This window comes from Crocodylus siamensis, chromosome 2 (genome assembly GCF_052110815.1).
Source record: "Crocodylus siamensis isolate JL-2025a chromosome 2, ASM5211081v1, whole genome shotgun sequence".
Taxonomy (NCBI): Eukaryota; Metazoa; Chordata; order Crocodylia; family Crocodylidae; genus Crocodylus; species Crocodylus siamensis.
Genome location: NC_143396.1, coordinates 289,470,837 through 289,493,179, shown reverse-complemented (window position 1 = coordinate 289,493,179; position 22,343 = coordinate 289,470,837).

Below are 22,343 nucleotides of genomic sequence, written 5' to 3'. Positions count from 1 at the left end.
TGATCCTGCACACTGGATGCACCCAGGCACTGGCCCTACCCCGCGCACTGGCCTGGTGTTGCTGGTTGGATCTGGCTGCTATTAAAAGAAGCTGATTGCCCCCCAAGTCCTCCCAGTGAGGGGCAACCAGGGAGATGGAGCTGCCCGAAAGCAATCTGCCAAGGCACCACAGAGATGATTGAACACCTCTGCTCATACACCAAGATGTGGAAGAAGGCAAAGCGGCTCTGCAAAGCAGGGACATGGGTCGGAAAGCCGTCAAGAGAGACGGCACTACGCAGATCCCTGACTAAACACCAGGGGAGTCTGTCGGCCCGTTTCAGTCGGTTCATGTGGTGCATCAGGAGCATCCTGTTGAAATCCAGGACCCTCCTGATGTCCAGGCACACGAACCTTGAAGTGGTGGACTGTGAGAATATGGCCTTGAGCAAGTGCCAATCCTACTCCCAGAAATCAATAGCAGAGGATGGGGAGGTCGCAGGCCAATCCACCTGGCAGAGGGAGACTTGGCACAGGGTCTTTCAAGACCATCCCCCCAGCGGGGAAACAGGCAGCAATAGCAAAGAGGACATTGAGACTACCGGACCAGAGGACAGCGATGAAGACAGCAGCAGCGAGTCCTCCAGCAGAAGTGACAGTGAATGAACTGAGTTTAAAGCCCAATATTCGGGGACAGGACACAGAGACAAGGGGTTTTTAAGAGAAATGATCACTTGCGGATAGGTGCATGGGTATGAGTATTGTAACGAGGGTGCAGGTTCCTATGGTGGGTTAAGGAGGCAACGCTCAGTGAATAAGAGGGGAGTGTGTATATATAAAGATATAGCTATAGATCTATCTATAGATGTATATCTCTATATCTGTTTCTCGCTATATATATTTATATATAGAGAGAGCCTCTCCGTCTCTCTCTCTCATATATATAGACACATATATACATATACACACACAGACACATGCACACACACACATTTTTACAAAAAAAACCTTCTTGGTTTGCCAACACAGAGCCTGAAGGGCCAGTGCCCCCCTGAGAGGAACATGCAGACGGTGAAAGCACCGCTGTGCAACAGCAGCTTTAGTCCTACACTGATACCTACATACAAGAGGTCAGAGAAACAGAATTGAGACTGGATATAGAGCAAGTCCCAGGGAGAACCAGCGGTTTCTTTGATTGCTGGTTTCCAGATGAAGTGTGTGTGTGCGTGTGCGCGTGCATGCGTGTGTGTGTTGGGGGAGGAGGGTCCACTTTTTAGTAGAATTTTTTTCTAAAATCACGGTGCCATGGGGAACTTTTTAAGCCGGATTTCATCAACATGCCATTTGCCTTGGACATTTTTTACTGGGGGGGAGGTGAGCAAGAGGAGGACGAGAAAATTGCAAGCTCTCCTCTCCGCAGGCAGCGCTGGAGTCCGGTCCTTTTCTCCGCCGCTCTCAAGTGCATCAGGCTCTGCCATTTATTCCACTTTCATGCCAGCCTGCTCAGGCTTTTTAAGCGTCATGTTGATGGATTCAGCGCCTTCCCCTGTTATTCTGCAATGTTACTGCACCTACATAATTATAGCTCTGAACCGCGTTGAGTCAGTGGCATTCTGATCCTTTAACCAGAAAGATCCTGGACGCAGATACATTCCCCCCCGCCGCTATAATCATGGTTAGTTTTTAGTCCCTTCAAAATAAGGCACTAAGAGCATCAGCTGCTGCATCAATTTGTTTGTGCTGCTCTGCTCCCAATCCTCCAGCACTTGAACTTTCAATATCCTGCTCCTGAGCTTACTGGGAGCGTGCCCGCTGTGTTGACTTAGGAGTAAAGCTACACGCTGTTCGGTAAGGTGAGGATTCTGGTGATCCTGCTCTAAATTCTCATCTAAGTTAAGTAAATCAAGTCTCCAGAAAGGGAAGCCCTGGGGTAATGATGAGCCCCAGCCATGCACAGCCTCAGCACCGGTTTGCACAGCAGTGTGGTGTTAGGCTATCAGCAGGCCCTGCTGGTACAAAGAGAGGGACACAGTAGGCCACTGCAGGGGATGCTGCTAGAAAAAAACACAAGTGCTCACCCTCTGCTTTGTGCGTATGGAGAGCACGGGTGGATCTGGAGGGGGCAGTTGCATCCCCCTTTGATTCCAATTTCACCCAAACTTTACCACCAACTGCCTGGGAGGGACAGCAGCATTTCTATTCAGGCACCACCGGACTTCATGGCTCATTATCATCTCCCCGATTCCTGCTAATCTCCCTCCACTCCACAGGTGCTAACAACCATCCCTCCTTATTAACGGCCTTGAGGTTCCACTATTCCAAGTACCCTTCCTTCTGCAATACTGCTCTCTATTAACCATTTCTGGAAATGTCTCTCTTCTATTTCACAGCCCTGCAGATTGTTTTTAGCTCTACATAAAAAAAAAACTTTACTTCGGTGCGGCCCTTTTAACACAGGTGCAGAAATGACTGACAGAGAAGTATTAGAAGCACTGTCAAGACATCCAAGAAGGCTAAATTTTGTTGCGTCTGAATAAGAGGCATGCGTTTAATGACAACAGAACTAACGGCACAATCGCTTTTAACTATTTTAAATAAGCTTTGCCCAGTTTGTTGTGGTTTTTTTTTAAAAATTTAATACATAATCTAGCAAATGAGTGCATGATCCAATAGTTATACTGGTTTTTGCTTTGATTTTAAACTGGATAATAACAGCATGCTAGGCACCTAGTGTATATTAGCAAAACTTCTAGTTTCTCTTTAACTGGAGAAAAATGTGCTGTGTTATATGTGGCGATGCACCGCAGCCGCTGCACTCCCCTTTTCCAAATCCTAGATCTACCAGTAAAGAAGACGGTCACTAAAAACTGTTGCTTGAATTGGATTCAGGCTGGAACAAGTGCTGGGGAGAGGAGGGGTGGTAAGATCAGCTGCTCTCAAGGTCACTGAAATGAAGTGACCCCCACTTCTTTAGGAGACCAGAGCAATCTCTCCCAGTCACTGGTTAGCAAGCACTTGGTTGAAGAAATCAAAGCCCCCTCTGCCCTTCACCCACCCTGTGTGTCCAGTAGATCCCTTAGCTCAAAGAGTCGGGGCTAGGTTTTCCTCCTCGTGGAGATGTCCATGAATCCATTAAGAGGACCCTCCCTTTCCCCAGGAAATCTTGTCTCACTAGCAGCAGCCCCTTTGCCTGTGAACCTATCTCCTCCACCTAGGTCGGGGTCCTGCTGCCGTCCCCTCGCACTCATCCAAGCAGCCTGCAGCTCTCTAGCACCTTCCCCCCTTGGCAGACAAATCCTCCCCTCATTCAGCTATAAATGACTCAGAAAGAGTTGAGTTCTTGTTCCCCTCCTGCTGGTTCCCTGCAGCTGGAGAGCCCTCCGGGCAAAGTGTGACATTTATGGCAGAGCCAAAGGCAGCCTTTGTTCATCTGCCAAAGCTTTCCCCGCTCTGTGTCCTGGCCTGCTGTGAGATCTGAAGGAGTTTGGAAGGAAGCATTTATTGGGGTGGGTTTTGGTAGCACAGAGCAAAACGTTGTGCAAAGAGATCTGCAGTGGCACCGGAGGAGCAGAACGGTTGAGAGCGAGCATGCTCTGTCCCGGGTTACCAGGACCGTTTGGGAGGATTCAGTCTCATCATAGTTACCTCTCAAAGTCCCTGTTGCATTCAGGCAGTGCAGTCTAGTGCCCTGGACACTGAACCACCTCAGGATATCTGGGTCCTCTCCTTGATTGAAGCCCCTCAGCAAAAGCATCACAGAAATAATGGCGGTATAATAAAGTATAGCCCATGCTTGTGCTCTACACCTCCTCCAGGTAGGGAGACCTGATCCCGCCGGTAAGAGCTTAGGTGAGCTGGGTCCAAGCTGTAACGTTGCTAGATGGGGTGGGGTGTGGGGGATGAAATGAAGGGAAAAAGCCCAATTACTCTGAGCACCAATCCATTTGTACTGCCCAAGTTGAATTTAATCTGCATAAGTCTGACCCACCGCCACCTGGTTTCTAACAGTGAAGCAAACAGCAAAGTCCATATTTTTTGAAGTGCCTAGTGATTTTAGGTGGCTCTGTTTTGGGGTTGGGTTGGTTCTTCAGGCACTGTTGAGCCCTCTCCTTCCCGTATTCAGGCCTCATAAGGTGTCTGGGGTCAGCTACCCAAAAGATGTTGGCAGTGACACTCCCAATAACAGGAGGAGCTGCTTTTGCAGCTGCTTCAATCTGCAGTCCCCTCACTGTCACAGCAGCACTCAGGCAACCCGTGCTGAAAAGATAACCCCACAAGGTCCATGAGGATGCAGTTCCTGAACTCGGGGCTGTGACCCCACCATGAGGTTGCAAACCCTGCAGAAATGCAGTGGCTGGAGCATAGGGTGCTTGGGGTATTCCCGGCTCCCGCTGTAGGTGTTCGTACCGGTTGGGTCTGTGCTCTGAGGACATTGCCTGCAGCCAGCCTCTTGCAGCTCAGGTGCGATGCAGAAAGAACAGCTCGAATTCACGTTCAGTGGTGAATGCTCAGCTGGGTTTACTGTCTCGCAAGACAGTGTCCTAGTGGGTCTGTACAGCAATCAGCCCAGCTCAGCGGAGCTGCCCGGGCAACGGCCAGTGACACATGCAACCCCCTAAGTCTCTACGAAAAGACAAGGGCATTTGTAGCTGAGATGCCCACACCCTCTTCCGACTCTTATTTCTATCTCTATCAAAATGTCCCTTTCTACTCCAGTCTTTGCCAAGTACAGACACTTGCAGTTCATCCCTTGCCAACTGCCCCCTGCCAAGTTTGGGCATCTAAAGTTCACCCCCTGCTGAGCGTGCGCATCTCCAGCTCCCCCCTGCTGTGTCCAGCTCCCCTCTTGTTATCTCTACTTTCCTAGTGAGTCCTAACTTTTTGCTCCTCCATTTGTTCAGCTCCTGTTTCTTGCTTTGAATCAGCGCTTTTGCTCATTGCCTCTTCGATCGGGTCATCCAGCAGGCAATGAAGCCTGCTGCGCCCAAGATCCTTTGTGGTGCCTTAGCTTACCTATAGCTTAGCATAACTACCTCTTAGCCTATGCCAAAACTCCTACACTGCCGAGTTAGCGCAGACATGATGGCCTTTGTCCCCACTCCGTAACGTGATACCGGACCGTGGCTGCAAAGAGATGAGCCGACTTACTTGAAGCCAGCTGCATCATGGCAGTAGACAAGGAGAAAAATCTATTCAGCATTTTGCCAGGTAGCCGCACTGAAACTCGTTCCTTGGTGACGAATTTGAAACTCCAAGCTGGATTCTAGAAAGTAAATTGCTAAGGGATTACTTGAAAGTGCATCATGCTTAGGGCATAAGAGAAAGAGGATGCTGCGAGAGCAGGGCATTGGGAACAGCCCTTGGCTGAGAGCTGCTGCAGACGCACTTCTGCTCTTGGAAGCTGCAGAGCGCGAATACGAGGAGTGAACGTACCCTTAGGGGAAGAGAGGCAAATTGCTTGCAGGCATGATAGTCATCTCATTCCAGCTCAAAAGAAGTCCTGGCTGGGATGATCTAATTGGGGCTGGTCCTGCTTTGAGCAGGGAGCTGGACTAGATGTGGCCTCCTGAGGTGCCTTCCAACCCTCATTTTCTGCGATTCTATTATAGGTCCTTTAAGGTCCAGCCCTAAACCTACTGAAGCCCATAAGCATCCACTGCAGTGGACGCTGGATCTGCTCCTCAAGACTCAGTCTTGGGAGGTGTCAGGCACCCCCCCCATTCTCATTCACACCGATGGGATCTAAGGGTGGAAAACACCACTCAGGATCCAGGCTCTTGAAGGACGGAAATCCAAGCAACGCTTGCTATTAGTGAAGACTCACTGCAAGTCCACTGCTGCACTGCCCTAATATTTCATTAGCCACTCACACGGGAATAGGCAGGTTCAGATAACCGCTGCTATTAGTACAAAAGAGACATCTAAACAAGAACATGTCACATGATGAACGATATACAAAGCTCTGCGTTGTGATGTTCAGCAACGATCATTGAACATGCTACAAAATACTCATCCCTTCCCTATAGGCTCTTAAAAGTACAGGGAAAACCTTCATTCAGCACTGTGATTCATCAGTCATTTGGAGTAGTAAGAATCGGTTGAAATATTAAGTTTGATCCAGTTGAATTGTGGAGCCCAAAACTGGACGCAGTACTCCAGCTGCGGCCTCACCAAGGCCGAGTACAAGGGGAGAATGACGTCCCGGGATTTGCTCGAGAAGCATCTATGGATGCAAGCCAGCGTTTTGGTCGCTTTACTAGCCGCAGCATCGCATTGCAGGCTCATGTTCATCTTGTGGTCAATGACGACCCCCAAGTCTCTTTCTGTTGTAGTGCTAACCAACGTAGCACTGCCGAGCCTATAAGGAAGCTGCAGGTTTTTCCTCCCAAGCTGGAGAACCTTGCATTTTTCGGTGTTAAACACCATGAGGTTCTCGTCTGCCTGTTTGCTGAGCTTGTCCAGGTCAGCCTGGATCACTCGCCTGTCCTCTGGCGTGGATGCTTTGCCCCAAAGTTTGGCGTCATCGGCGAACTTGGCCAGTCCACTCCTGACTCCAATGTCTACATCATTAATGAAGATGTTGAACAGGATGGGTCCCAGGACAGAGCCTTGAGGGACCCCACTGGTCACAGGGCACCACGATGAGCGACTGCCATCAATCACAACCCTCTGGGTCCAACCACGGAGCCAGTTTCCCAGCCAGCGGATCGTGGTGGAGCCAAGGCCACAACTGGGCAGTTTGGCCAAGAGGTGATCATGGGATACCAGATCAAAAGCTTTTTTGAAGTCAAGATATATGACATCAATCTCTTCTCCCTTGTCCAGGTGATAGGTCACCTGGTCATAGAAGGAAATGAGATTGGTCAAACAAGACCTACCCGCAACAAACCCATGCTGGCTGTCCCTCAGGATGTTAGCCTGGGCCAGTCCCTCAAGGATGGCCTCCTTAATAAACTTTTCAGAGCTCTCCTATTTGTGTGCACACTGCATTACCTGACCAGCAGAAAGTCTCTGCTTTCAGGGCAAAGAATGAGGATAGATGCTAAGGAAAGTCTGGTCCTGCCCACACCTTATGTAATTTTTGGGGCAGGGATGTGTTTTTCTGCTCTGTGTTTGCACAGCACCAAGCACCCTGAAGTTCAGATACATCATAATAAATATAAATACCTACAAGACTGTTCAAAGGGGAGTCTACAGAGCTGCTGGGAGAGAGGGACAAAAAAGCCAGTGCCTCTTTATCATGGATTTGCCACTGGTTTCATAAACAACGGAGATATAATACACTAAGGCTGAATGCGATTAGCTGATTACAAGGTGTAGCAATGCTAATCTGAAAATTAAGGTAATAAGGCAACTATTTACCCTGATGATTATAAATGCTCTTTCTGTAACAGCACCAATGCTCTATACCCCGTCGTCGTAACCAAGATCGAGCCTTTGATTTGTGGCTAAAGAAAGCTAAAATAGTAGTTGTGTTCCTACATCTCCCTACTCACTTACTTTGAGGTATTATCATCTTGGGATCAATAACGTGATTGCCTGCTGGACAGTTTCCCGGCAACACGCGTCTTGAAACTATTCATCTGAATTTCTCCTGTCATTCACATCCAATTGAACCAGGCATCAAGTGGCTCTTTTGAGAGCCTTGGTGGATAGGAGCATTTTTCCTGCCTTTAGTAAACATATTATCACTGCATTTATACAGCAGCTGTCATTCTGGGACCTCCGCATACTTTGCTTGCTGCACAGGTCTCAGCTGAAGCGAGAGAAAAGAAGGGTCGTCACCTCTGAAATGAATCACCGCTTCCACCAGCAACTCCCACAAAAGGACCTGTTGCCTATAGGTGAGTGCCTTCAAAGTTATGTCTAGGGCCATGTGGAGTAAGTTATTTCGGATTTTACTACATAATACATTTAATCTGACTGCAGGAGGCATTGCTGCTAAGCCCAGCCATGGGTTTGGGGGAGTCAATTTGCAGTGAACAAAAGGCTTTGCAAGATAAAAGTGACAGAGGATCGGATGCACGACCGGCAGAGAGCGTAACTCTACTTACTCTTCATGCTTTAAGGGGCAGTTTTACTCTGGAGTAGAGTGACTAACACTGGTGTATAAGGGTGCACCCGCTCCACTTCCACTACGTACCAAAGTCGATTCGCTCTGTGAACGCTGCATGCACCTTTAGTTGGACCGACGGGAACTGAACCCAGCGTCACAGCAAGACCACAGCTCGACGAGGCAATTTTCCCCACCACTTACTGCGTCGCATCAGAAGGCTGCAAAGTCTCCACGAAGCATCGTTTCCCACAGGGAGGGGCTGTGTCCTGAGGTCTGCCAGGGACACGGCCTTGCACCGTTCGTGTACAGTCTGGCTGGCGAGGCTTCGAAGGCGCCATCATCCAGGGAGGCCCAGTTCCTTCCATATGGATTGAGGTGTGTTTCATACTGATAAAAAGATAAATCCAGGGACTTTGGGTCAGATTGCACCCTTACCCTTCTGAAGCCGTCCCCAGCCTGCAGACTGATACAGCTTCTCAGGGTCCCTCAACTCCAGCCTAAAACATTTTATGGAAGTGTCCACCCTGCTCCTGCCATCTGGGAGTAAGAGCGTGTCCCGAGTCAACCAAGCAAGCTGTTCACGCCCAAACGCATTGCTACAAGCCACTACAAGCTACGGGAAGACTCATGTCAAGTAATAATGATAATACTGAACGGCTGCTTCTTTGAGACCCTCGTCCAGTTCTGGTGTCAAGGTAGCCATCCTTTCAATTCATGTTGCCATTCCCATTCCCGCAGGAACCAAGAGGGAAGGGGAAGAAAGACCAGGGGAAAGGGTATGTTTCTAATCACTAAATGCAAGTGCAAAATGCATCTCAAGAACGTAAGCTGCGCACTGGGTGGGAACTCCTTCCTGAGTGCCTCGGACAGCCGACACCTGGCCCTGACGGATCCCCCTTAAAGGTGCGTCCACTGACACTAGACCAGAGGTTTTCAACCCTCTTAGACCCCAGGCCCCTCTCCATAACATCTGTGACTACAGCAACATCCCATTTTGAAAACTATTTATTGCAGTGCTTATCTCCTTGAGAGGGGCTGGGTTAGGGTTAGGGCTGGGAGCGGGGGTAAGTGAGGTGTTAGTGTGGGATAGGAGAAGCCAGGAACCTGTGCTTCTCTCTCACAGCTCACTTATCCCCTCTCACCTAACAGCACCCTTCAAAGGATCTAGAGGCACCCCAAGCTCCTGGTGGCCAATTATGGCATTAGACCTGACAAGCAATGCCAGGAGCTTATGTAAAAGCTCCCTGATGTGATTCCATGCAAGCCAATGGGCTAGAGACCAGAGCCCTGAGTACCCCAACCACAGCTGCCACGCAGAGCATCTTTCCTCCCCCAACAGAGACGAGTCTCTTAATTAAAACCACGGTGCTGCAACAGGTTTGTTAATGCTCCTGGATCGAAGAATGCTCAGATACGTTGTTCAATTCAACGTTTAGCTGGAAAGGACCCTTCCCACTTGAACTCCTGCATATGCTAGGAATGAAAAAGGAAAGGGTTAAATTGCTTGCATTAAAAAGACATTTAAAAAAAACAAAGAACTATGGGATTTTACTTGAATCCACCTTTTCTGAGCTTTGCACACATTTCACATCCCAGCCACAAGCTTGATTATGGGTGTTATTTAAAGGGCAGTGAAAAAAACCAGGGGGCTCAGACCCAATACTTAAAGGAACTGCAAAGAAGTGGCTCAAGGGCAGGGCACGTGATGGCTTTATTTTTGGCAGGGTCTCAGCAGCATAGGTCAGAGAAAATAAAAGGTGGAGCAAAAAGCGCTTGAGCAGTACTCTGCAAACCAAAGCACCACCTGGGTGCCTCTAGGCTGCCCACCCCCAGGCTCACCGACCTGAGCTCTGATTGAAGTGCAGGGGTGCCTGGCTGGCCAGAAAACACATTTATGCCAGTGGGGGCAAAGCCTTTTATTCCCCCAAGGGGAAGGTGACGCACAGACTCGCCGTATAGGAGAGAAGCGGTCTCCATTCTGCTTTTATTTTAAAGAAGCTTAACTCCTGTTTGGTTAGGGATTTCCAGAAGGCATTTAAAAATCTCACCTTTATTTAATGCGTCCCTGAGACATATTGCAGCACAGTCCTGGTTTATTATGAAGCAAGCGCTTGGAAGGTCAAAGGAAGTGTTCCTTGCCAAGACGATCTCTATTTTATTTATTTATTTATGCCCTCTTTCCCTTTGGAGTTGGTGTGTGGGTTTTGCAAAGTGGCAGAGTGCCTGGTGTGCAGGCGAATTTTGCTTGTGAATCTAGTGAATCTGATCTAATGACACTACCAGGTAAGACCACAATATGGTCCAAACTGACTTCTGGAAGCACGGGGGAAGGAGTCAGGGGTACAGGTAGTGCCCTTCTCATCGCACTCAGCTGAAGGAAAAAGCCTCAAAAAGGACAGATATATTTTGGAGGTGCACACACAGCTTTGCAATGGTGCCAGAGGGAAGGTGCCAGCTTCCTAGGCCCCAGACAATCAGAGAAGCTGGAACAGCGGAAAGAAAATGGCCCATCTACAGCCCTAAGAGCATCTTTGGAGTCTCGTGTGAAGGACTTCATAACAGGTTTGAAGGTGACCAGCAATAACAATTGACTGACAAGCAAATACAATAATAATGACCTAATCATTGGGGCTGGAATTAGAGCTCGGGAAGAGGCATGGGAAGCTGCTATAGAGATACAGGTAAGTCTACAGGGAAAGCAGCAGGAATCATTGCATCAGAGATGCCAACATGCAAAGCACCAGCAGCAAGACCTGTAAGTTTTGGTACGTGACCAGAATCATGATGCAACGGGCATAACAGCTATGCTGGACATTGGTATAACATCTAAGAAAGAGGTGGTTACAGGATATTTAGAAGAGACAGAGAGGGGAAGAGGGAGAAAGGCTGTGCTGCATAGCAAGGATGTATATACTTGCTATGATATTGAAGAAGAGGCGAGTAGCAGCGTGGTTGAACATCTCTAGGTGAAGATGAAAGGGGAGAACAGGAGTGGTGTCCTGGTAGGGAAATGACGCTGGGACATACCATAGGCTGCTTGATCCCTTAATGCAGGGTAGATCCAGCACATCACATCAGAATCTGCTGCCTCAATACTCTGAACCCATTCCCAGGCTTGTAGGCTTACATAGTCTCTCAGCAGATCTCAAACTTGAGTTCAGTAAGGCTTTTCATAGATCCATAGATGTTAGGGTCGGAAGGGACCTCAATAGATCATTGAGTCCGACCCCTGCATAGACAGGAGAGTGCTGGGTTCAGATGACCCCAGCCAGATGCCTATCCAACCTCCTCTTGAAGACCCCCAGGGTAGGGAGAGCACTATCTCCCTTGGGAGCCCGTTCCAGACCTGGGCCACTCTAACTGTGAAGAAATTCCTCCTAATGTCCAGTCTAAATCTGCTCTCTGCTAGCTTATGGCCATTCTTTCTTGTGACCCCCAGGGGCGCCTTGGTGAGTACAGCCTCACCGATTCCCTTCTGCACCCCCATGATGAATTTATCGGCAGCCACAAGGTCGCCTCTCAACCTTCTCTTGCAGAGGCTGAAGAGGTCCAGGTGCCCTCGTCTCTCCACGTCGCGCTTGGCCTGCAAGCCCTTAGCCATACGAGTGGCCCTTCTCTGGACCCTCTCCAGGTTATCCCCATCTCTCTTAAAGTGCGGCGCCCAAAACTGGACGCAGTACTCCACCTGCGGTCTGACCGGTGCCCGATAGAGGGGAAGTATCACCTCCCTGGTTCTGTTTGTCATGCGTCTGCTGCTGCACAATGAAGTGCCGTTAGCTTTGCTGATGACTTTGTCACACTGACAACTCACATTCATCTTGGGAGTCCACCAGGACGCCGAGATCCCTTTCTGCTTCCGTGCTGCCGTGCAGGTCGTTTCCTAGGCAGTAGGTGGGCTGGGCATTTCTCCTTCCTAGGTGCAGCACTTTGCATTTCTCCCTGTTAAATCACATCCTATTGTTTTCTGCCCGTTTGTCCAACCTGTCCAGGTCTGCCTGTAGTTGTTCCCTGCCCCCCCGGTGTGTCCACTTCTCCCCCCAGTTTTGTATCATCCGCAGACTTGGACAGAGTACACTTCACTCCCTCGCCCAAGTCACTGATGAAGACACTGAAGAGTATCGGTCCAAGGACCGAGCTCTGAGGGACCCCACTGCCCACATCCTTCCAGGTCGATACCAACCTGTCCACCACCACTTTCTGGGTGCGACCCTCTAGCCAATTTGCCACCCACCGGACTGTGTAATCATCCAAGTCACAGCCTCTTAACTGGTTCACCAGTATGGGGTGAGATACCTTATTGAAGGCTTTCCTGAAGTCTAAGTAAACGATGACTACCCCTACTCCTGCGTCCAGGTGTTTTGTAACCTGGTCATAAACAGAGACTAGATTAGTGAGGCATGATCTACCCGCTACGAACCTGTGCTGGTTTCCCCTAGGCATAATTTTTCCTGCTGGGCCCTCACATATATGAGCCTTAATAATCTTTTCAAAGACTTTGCCAAGGATGGAGGTGAGACTGACTGGCCTATAGTTGCCTGGATCCTCCTTCCTCCCCTTCTTGAAAATAGGGACCATATTGGCCCTTTTCCAGTCCTCCGGGACCTGGCCTGTGCACCACGAGAGCTCAAATATTCTTGCCAGTGGCTGTGCAGTGACATCAGCCAGTGCCTTCAGCACCCTCGGATGGAGCTCATCCGGGCCTGCCGACTTAAACACATCCACTCCTTCCAAGTGACTCTGCACCGTCTCAGGGTCAATGCTTGGTAGTCTGACGCCCTGCGGTTGTCTCTCTACAAACCCATTGTGAGACTTGTCTTGACCCTCGCTTAGGAAGACTGAGGCAAAGACCTCATTGAGGAGTTCAGCCTTGTCCCCCTGTCTGTCACCAATTGCTTTTGCCCATTCAGTAGTGGTCCTATACCGCCCTGGGCCTTCCTTTTACTCCCTATATATCTGAAAAACAATTTTTTGTTATCCTTAACTTGGGATGCCAACCTGAGCTCCATGGTAGCTTTGGCCTTTCTAACTGCCCCCCTGTGTACTGTGCCTAACATGCTTACAAGCAAGCCAACCAAGTATGGTATAGATGCACTTCTCATGACCTGGGGGCACAACTTGTTGGAAAACCCCTGTCAAAGAACAGCAAGCAATGGTTTACTGTCCAACTAGGAGGGCACTCCCAGTAGGGTCACACAGGAGTCATTCCTAGGCCTGGAACTACTTCACATTTTCATTAAATGACTCGGATTATGGAGTAGAAGGAGCCGAAACTGCGGGGAGAGTAGGCAAACATTTCATCAGACACGGCAGGAATTAAAAATGATCTGAAACCAAGAAGATGAACATTCAGCTGAAACAGGTACAACACGCTACAGTTAGGAAGGAGGATTAATGCAGAGGATAACTGGTCAAGCAGCAGCAGAACAGAAAAGCACCCGGGGGTTTGAGTGGATCACAAAGTAAATAGCAGTCCACAATGTGACGTGACTGCCCCAAAGACAAATCTCATTCAGGGAGGTATTCAGGAGCATGGTACATAATCAAGCCAAGTGAATCCCGAGGCCGCTGCGAACGTCGGGGCACCTTCGATGCTGCGCATCGCTGATGATTCTTCAGGCAAAGTGACACAGTGACACCCATCTCCGCTTCCGGTATGGATGGCCATTAGCTCACAGCTCATCCACTGTCCCAACCGCCTGCGGAGGGTTTAGATTGAGAGTGTGGTTGGGGGTAGAAAGGTAAGAAAGATTTATTGACTTAAGAAAAACACAACTACGCGTAGTAACAAGACAAATGATGATAGACAAAAGCAATTCGCATTGGCAACTTATCAGCAGTCCCTCCAGCGCCCCACACATAGCAAGCTTCTCTCTCCACAGAGTTCAGCGAGGTCAGGCGTCCCCGGACAACGCTGCCTGAGGGGTGCCGGGAAGGACCCTGGAATGCAGTTCTTGGGCTCCTCGAGGTCCACAGGCCCACTGATCCAAGCAACAGCTAACTAATCCTTTTCACAGAGCTGCATCTTCCTTCTGAATTGTTTCCAAATATTGCAGCTAATTTATAGCTTCTGAATGACACTGATAACGTACGACCGCTTAGATTCCTTTTTCTTCAACTGTCCTTAGACTAACCAATAACAGTACAAGCCTTGCATTCGTTTGAGAAGGTAATTTTAACTGCACCACAGGGCCTTACTACTTCTAGGCTTTGCTAAATGTACTAGGCCTTACTTTATACAAGGCCTCACTGCATCTTAAACTATAATTAGGCTTTTAGCAACAACTTATAGCTTAATATCTAAACAAATACAGAAAAACACTTGGTCTAATCTTCATAGAGCCTTCAGCAAACACTTTTATCACACAGACGTACTTTTCAGCTGCCACAATCCACCCTTTGACAGGTCTTGTTTTAAGTCCTGCTGGGTGTCCACACACCCTCCCCACCCAAGCTAGCCCAGGTGGGGGGCACCAGTTTAGTCACCACCAACCTGACCATGGAACAGGCTGTACTGGTTTACATGTTATCAAATAGCAGACCAAAGAGACACCTGGCCTGACTGTGATTGTACATAATGCAGGTGAGTTAATTATTCCACTCTAGCAGGTACTGGTGAGGCCTCATCTGAATGACCATGTCCAGTTTTGGTCACTACACATTAAGTGAGATACAGACAAACTGAAGAGAGTCCACTGGAGGGAAAACAAATGATAAGACATTTAGAAAACATGACCTACAAGGAAAGTTGAAAGAACTGGGTTTGTTTAATTTAGAAAAGAGAAGATTGAGAAGGGACTCAAGTCTTCCAGGATATAAAAAGCTGTATTTAAAGGGGGTGGTGACCAGCTGTTCTCCACGATCATTTTTGCAGAAGACAGGAACAAACCAGTTTCATTTTCAGGACAGAAGATTTAGGCTGGATGTTAGGAAAACCTTCGTTGGATGGTGAAACCCTGAAGCAGGCTATCCAGGGAAGCTGTTCGCTGGAGGTTCATAGAATCATAGAAGTCGGGTCGAAGGGACCTTGTAGATCTTCAAGTCCGACCCCCTGCCTGGGCGGGAGAAAAGACTGGACTCAAATGAGTCCAGCCAGGTAGGCATCAAGCCTCTTCTTAAAGACCCCCAGGGTAGGAGCCAGCACCACTTCCCTAGGGCTCCTAGCCACCCTAACTGTGAAGTAGTTCTTGCGGATGTCTAATCTAAACCTACCCTCTAATAATTTGTGTCCATTGTTCCTTGTTGTGCCAGGGGGAGCGAGGGGAAACAGTGTCTCCCCTAAACCCTTCTGGTCCCCCCTAGTGAGTTTATAGACAGTCACCAGGTCCCCCCTCGGCCTTCTCTTGTGAAGGCTGAACAGGTTCAGGTCCTGCAGTCTCTCATTGTAGGGTCTGCCCTGTTGTCCCTGGATCATGCGGGTGGCCTCCTCTGGACACTCTCCATGTTGTCCACATCCCTCCTGAAGTGCGGCGCCCAGAACTGGATGCAGGACTCCAGCTGTGGCCTGACCAGCGTCACGTAGAGGGGGAGGATCACCTCCCTGGCTCTACTTGAGATGCATCTGTGGGTGCATGACAAGGTCCGGTTAGCCCTGCCAACTGTGACCTCGCATTGTCGGCCCATGTTCATCTGGGAGTCGATAACGACTCCAAGATCCCTTTCTGCCTCCGTGCTCTCAAGAAGGGAGTTTCCCATCTTACAAGTGTGCTGCTGGTTTCTACTGCCTAAGTGCAGCACCCTGCACTTGTCAGTATTGAAACGCATCCTGTTTATGTCAGCCCACTCCTGTAACCTATCCAGATCTTGCTGCAATCTTTCCCTCCCTACTAGCGTGCGCACCTCACCCCAAATTTTGGTATCATCAGCGAATTTAAACAGGTTACTTTTCACCCCATCATCCAAATCGCTGATGAAGAAATTGAACAGTGCAGGCCCAAGGACCGAGCCCTGGGGGACTCCGCTGCCCACTTCCCCCAGGTCGAATATGACCCATCCACCACCACCCTCTGAGTATGACCCTTGAGCCAATCTGCAGTCCATCTGACTGTGTAGGCATCAATGCCACAGTCGCTTAGGTTTTTAATGAGGATGGGGTGGGAGACGGTGTCAAAGGCCTTGCTGAAGTCCAGAAAGACTACGTCCACGGCGACACCTGCATCCATTGCCTTTGTGACCTGATCATAAAAGGCAATCAGGTTGGTCTGACATAACCTGCCACTAATGAAACCGTGCTGGTTGCCCTTGAGCATCATCCCTGAAGCCGGCCCATCACAGATGTGCTCCTTGAAGATCTTCTCAAAGACAGGCCTATAGTTGCCTGGGTCCTCTCTCTTCCCTTTTTTGAAGATAGGGACCACGTTAGCTCTCTTCCAGTCATTTGGCACCTGGCCTGAGCACCATGAGCGCTCGTAAAGCCGTGCCAAGGGCCCTGCAATAACCCCAGCTAGCTCCCTCAACACCCTGGGGTGGAGAGCATCTGGACCTGCTGACTTGAACACGTCCAGCCCCTCCAGAAGCTCTCTGACCCGGTCCTCCCCAACCTGAGGTCTGGAGGCGTTCCCCTCCAGTCCGTCTGGCATCACAGCGGGGAAGTCCCGGTCCCTGCACAAGAAAACGGAGGTGAAGAATTGGTTAAAGAGTTCTACTTTCTCCTCTGGCCCAACCACCAGATTGCCCAGCATACTTTGCAGGGGCCCCACATTACCCGGTGCCTTCTTCATCCTCCCTATATATTTGAAAAAGGACTTTTTATTATCCTTGATCTTGGACGCTAGTCCTAGCTCTATGTCCGCCTTAGCTTTCCTGACAGCCCCCCTACAGGCCCGAGCAGAGGAGTTATACTCCTCTTTGGAAATAGCACCCCCCTTCCACTGGGTGTACGCCACCTTTTTGGTAAGCAGGCATTCCCGGACGCCCTTGGTAAGCCTGGGGGGCTTTCGGGTACTCTTGCCCCCCTTGCTTCTTGTTGTTTTTCATAGAGGAAACAGCCATGTAGTATAGACAGGGAAGATATGCATGGTCCTGCCTCAGTGGTCTCCTGAAGTCCCTCCCATTCATTCCTGTGATCTTCACAGCTCTGAGACTTGCAACATCCACTTGAAGTCAAGAGGACTCAGTATGTGTTGGGCCAAGGCTTCAAATATTTCATTGATGGAGGCTCCTTGGGATGAGACCCGACAGTGCTTTGCAGACTGCGTGCAACAGAGTCGTGCAACCACAAAAAACACATCGGTCCTTAAAAACCACCACTCACATTTCACTTTCTGACCTCATGGCATGTATGGTTACATGTGCACTCTGATTGACTACATATGCTTTCTTTTAGATAGAGAAAATCATACCACTCTCAGCTTTTTCAACAAGCAGCATTTCTGTCCTAGGCATTGACAGTCTATGACAGACATATCGGTCTAATAGTACAAATCCCCACTGCACAAATTACTTGGCTGAGTCATAGCTGCAAAGCTATAGTGCCAGTGACTGTGAAATGCGATGGTGAACTCTGCTATAAGAATGACAGCAGCAAACCCAAAAAAGGGCAGCCAAACCAGATGTCAAGCAAACTGGCAGAGATCAGGGTTGACCAGTGATGGATAAAACCGTTCTCTCTTGAGGGCTACTGTGATAGTCACCCCTTTTGTCTATACAATCTTATCTTGTACAGCACTTTTCAGAGGTTCTCCTGGAGAAATCAGTTTTCCGGGGTCACAGGCAATGGATAAAATTAAAAAACGCTCGGAAAGGGAAGATAAACAGAGAGAGAAGATGATGTTGGCTGAGGCTTGAAGAAGGGTGGAAGCAGTGACAAGGCGAGATAGGAGACTCCAAAGGACACGGGTTACAACAAAGGCTTTAACATCGATGCTGGGGAGGGTAGCGTGGTTGTTAGTGATTCACTGGGGCCTGGCTGGATTGTTTCACATTTAGGTTCATGGCAAGAGCCAGGCGTTTGGTGTGATCCTTCCCACAACCGTGCATGCAGTTCTGGTTTTCTGAATGCAACAGGGAAAACCAGCAACTCCTAGTTTCTAAGCCTGCATCTCCAGGCAGCCCATGCCCCAACAAGCTCTCCGGGTGCTTGAGCTAGTTGGGCATTTTGAGATGAATCTGTTTTTCCGTTGGACCATTCGGACCCTTGAAATCAAAACCATTTGAGCAAAAACACATTCAGGAGTTGCTCATTTCCTTTCTACATTCATGTTCTGCTTTCAATTCCGATCTGCATCCTAAGGTTTTAGTTTCTCATTTTGGTGCAGTCTGTAGGGCATTGCTTCGTGTGGGCGAGTGCATGTTATTTCTGGATGGTTGGGCTTACCACTTGAACTCAGCCTTTCCCAGGGACGGAGGGCTTGTTTGCAGCTGTGTGTGCAGCAAAGCAGACAGCATCTTGGATGAAAGAACCAGAGCAACTGGTTTTGAAGATTTCTTCCAGCATAGCAACACAGCCAAGTGCTCTCTCTTCCCCCTGATCCCCATCCCTGTGCTGGGCTGGCTGCTGCTGCAGACAGTAGCAATTATTCATGGACCGACTCCCATCCTTGTGAAGCCTGCCTATGGCTCTTCGCCTCCTGCCCCCCGTTTCAAGGGACTGATAAGCCGCTGTCATCTGAGTCTCCCAGAGAAAATCCACTTCTGGCAATGCTGCCAATCCAAGCACCAACATCCCCCACAGCCAGACGGTGAGAGGTGTATTGTGGATCCAGGAGACCGCCACGTGAGCCTGCTCCCAGGAGGCATCTTCAGTGGAGCACGTTGCAATGGAGAGAGAAGAAAGAAGCATCCTCCTGGAAGCTTGCTAAGTAATGAGCCTGTTCAGTTCTGCAAGGTGGACCCCGGGAAGTAAAGGGAGAAAAACCAACCACAACCACCATGCCCAAGACAGACAGACAGTTCATAAAAAAGGACCCTGGGGAGTATGATCAGCCTCTTCAGGTGGGGAAGCGCCAATGGCAGTGATTACAAGGATAAAGAGGGGAGCACCCCTCTGATGCCACATGAGGTTGCCTCTCTTGAACTAGTGGACCCATCTGGGGGCTCCTCCTGAAGATCATCCACATCCCATGGCTACGAACCTGGTGAACAAAAGCAATGCAAGTAGCAAAGTAATTCCCTTGCTCAAGTGCTGGAAAACAGACCGTGTCTCACGCAGACCTACATCCAGGGCCAGAACAACACAGCTGTGCAATTCCCTGCTGGCACTCACACCTGATCTTTTGGGAAAACACCCTCTCCGAGGCACTGGGAAGCAGGAGCATTACTGGGTGGCAACACAGCTAAAGCCCTGGTTCAAAGTACCCTGGTACCCTTCCCCTCCGACAGGCTGGGCATTAGGAGGGGGGTCAGCGGTGCTGGTAGCTCTGGTAGGGCTCACGGTGTGCCCCCTCCAAGGACTGCTGGCTACCACGTCCTCGAAGGGAGTGAAAGGACCTATACTCCCCTCCCCATAGCCAGCCGGGAGCCCCTGTCACAACGGGGGCAGAGAGGTCCCTCTGACTGCTTTGCCACCTTCACAGACTGCTTGCAGTGTTACCTTAGGAAGCCTCCCCCCTTCCTCATCACTCATCTTCCCTGTAGTGCCTCACTCTACCAGTCCAACAGCCTATTTTCTTTCCCCAGCAGAGACCATCCTACTGCTGCCTTTCTTCCCTGCAATGGTGCAGGAAACCAGATGTCACAACGGATGATCGACACAACTTCCAGGAACAGGCCACGGCAACTTCTTGTTGCTGTTATCGACTAGAGCATTTCAGAACGATCAAACCTGGACGTTTTGAAGTCTCTTGGGGAACCCCACGCAAAGAAACCAAACCAAAAAAAAAAAAGCCTTTTACTGTATTCATCTTGCAGGAAGTTTCACATGTTGGATGTCCCCTCCCAGGCTGGGCTGCTGCATTTCTGAAAACACATTTTTGCAAGTTTTCCAGTCTCTGCTGCCTCTTGGGCCTGCCCTGACAACGGCTTATCTAGTTTCCTGGCTGGCTTCTACCTGATATCCACACAAACAGACCTGAAGTCTATCACTGGTTAGCATTTTGCACTTACTATCAGTCCCTAGGGAAACCCTTATTCACCCCAAGTTGCTCAGACCCTCCCATGTAGCTCGGTGCCTTGACTTGCAGCCTTTATTGTTTTAATAACTTTACGTCACAAAGAAGCTGGGGCGCTTTTATCCTGGATTCAGCCTGGATGAAAGGTAGATTGCATACTCACCAGCCTTTGCAAGGTGTGGGACTGTCCATAAAGCCAAGATACTCTTGCTGGAACCCCTGACCATCCTCCACGTCCCCTCCGCTCATCATCTCAACGGTGTTTAAGAAGGTGACCCAGGGAGTGACCTAACTCAGGCAGAAAAAGAATAAATTACTGAATGGGTTACCATCTTCACTGTTTATCTAAATAGTTTTCTGTTGCCACATTTCCCCATCACTGATCTAAGTCAAATTTACTCCCCGGTACTGATAGTTGTGAAAATAAGTCTGTGAAAATACTTCCGCATTGCTGGGAATTTTAAGATGCTGCAATACTTTTTCTCCTCCAAACCTAAACTTAACGTCGCATCCTCTCAAGTCCTTGTGGCAATACCGTGCCCCCGTCTGTCGTTGCTAGCATCCGAGTCTGATGTGAGAAGGGTTTTGAAACAGGAAAGGCAGGCGCAGTTATAAGAACCCTTTTCATTATGTTGAATCACACCCCAGCTACTGAAAGTTTCCCTTTCACATCTGGCCCAAGCCATTGCAGTTCTGTCAAACCCGCAAAATCTTTGAAATAGGAGCAGAGCCCTACAAAACCCAGTGTCTCTCTGAGAGCACAGAGTTATTACAACTGTAATAACTGTCTGCCTCCCTGCTCTTACCCAGCAGCAAGTGAAAAGCAAGTTGGGGAATTTACCCATTTCATCTGCAGGTAAATCACCTGTTTAGCTACGGCTTCCTGTGGGATGGGTTTGATGCTGTGGAGCAGCTGCTTCGCAATAAATCCCAGCTCCCTTTTAAATCCCTGCATTTTAATCCAGGTCCATGTGCCCTCGACATCTGGGTACCTACCAGCACCTTCCATTAAAATGTGTAGAGCTGTGGTCCTTCACCTTGTTTGACTCAAGGCCCTCCCTAGAAAATGCCAGCTCTTCAGCACAAGAGGAATACAAATCTCTAAAACTCTTGGTTCAGAGGTGATACCTTTTATTAGACTAACGAAAAAATAGCCAAGAATTGTCTTTCTTTGCAAGGTTTCAGGCACATGCGCCCTTCTTCAGGCTGAGGGGAAATAAAAGATTGTAAAAGTCCCCTTTTAGGTAGAAGATAAACTTCATTTTGCATAGGGGAAGCTTACAGTGGATTTATATTCCTTTGGGTCCATGAGAGCCCCACTTTGTGTGAGATCCCTGAAGCTCTTTGGCACCTGTTTTTTGACTATGGAAAAGGACTATAGAGCAAGTCTTCTGTTGCAAAGAACTCCAAAAGCCCACAGCAGGGCAGGATGGTTTTGACACTATGGATTCCTATTTGATATTTCTGGGTTTATCATAAGAATCATGCAGAAATGTTTGCACACCTAACATTGCTAATATTGAATGGCATCCTATAACACCCCTAAAAGGATCTGGTGGCACTCTGGTTGAGACTCACTGATGTGGAACAGTGCCAAAGAAGCAGACTGAGCTGCATAAAGACATGGTTAGACATGGTTAGCAAGATGCCCAGGGGAGCTGGAGGTTTCCAAGAGGAGGCTGGAGGATAAGCACTGTTCAAAGCTGATTTCCTGCATGGGGTTGGACCAGACAACCCTTGGGGTCCCTTGCAACCATACGGGTCTACGGCAAGTAGAAGACCACTGGAAGTTCCCCGCTCCTGAACTGGTCGCGTGGCAAGGTGTTGAATCAGATGGATGTCTTGGTGTTTTAGCGTCATATAAAATGTATGACGTCAGTCATAGAAACCCAGCCCGTATTTTCTGAAATAAGAATATTTGTGTACTGATGTGTGTATCCATTGTCTTCCTTTCCTTCTCCCTCTCGTGCCTTCAGCATGTCGTTTGTTTAAAAGGGGATAAAAAAACCTGCGCATGGAAAATAAAACATGCTTTTGGGGAAACCAGGTATTTTTATTAAACGTTTAATATCGACTAGTTTAATCAATACAGCCAGGTATCTGTCAAATCTCCTTTTAAATACCTCCAAGGACGGGGACAGCACACCTCCCTTGGAAGCGTATTCCATATTTTGGCAACCCTCGCCGTAAAGAATTTTTTTCTGATGTCCATTCTGAATTTCATCTCCTTCAGTTTGTGGCCACTATTTCTAGTTACTCTGACG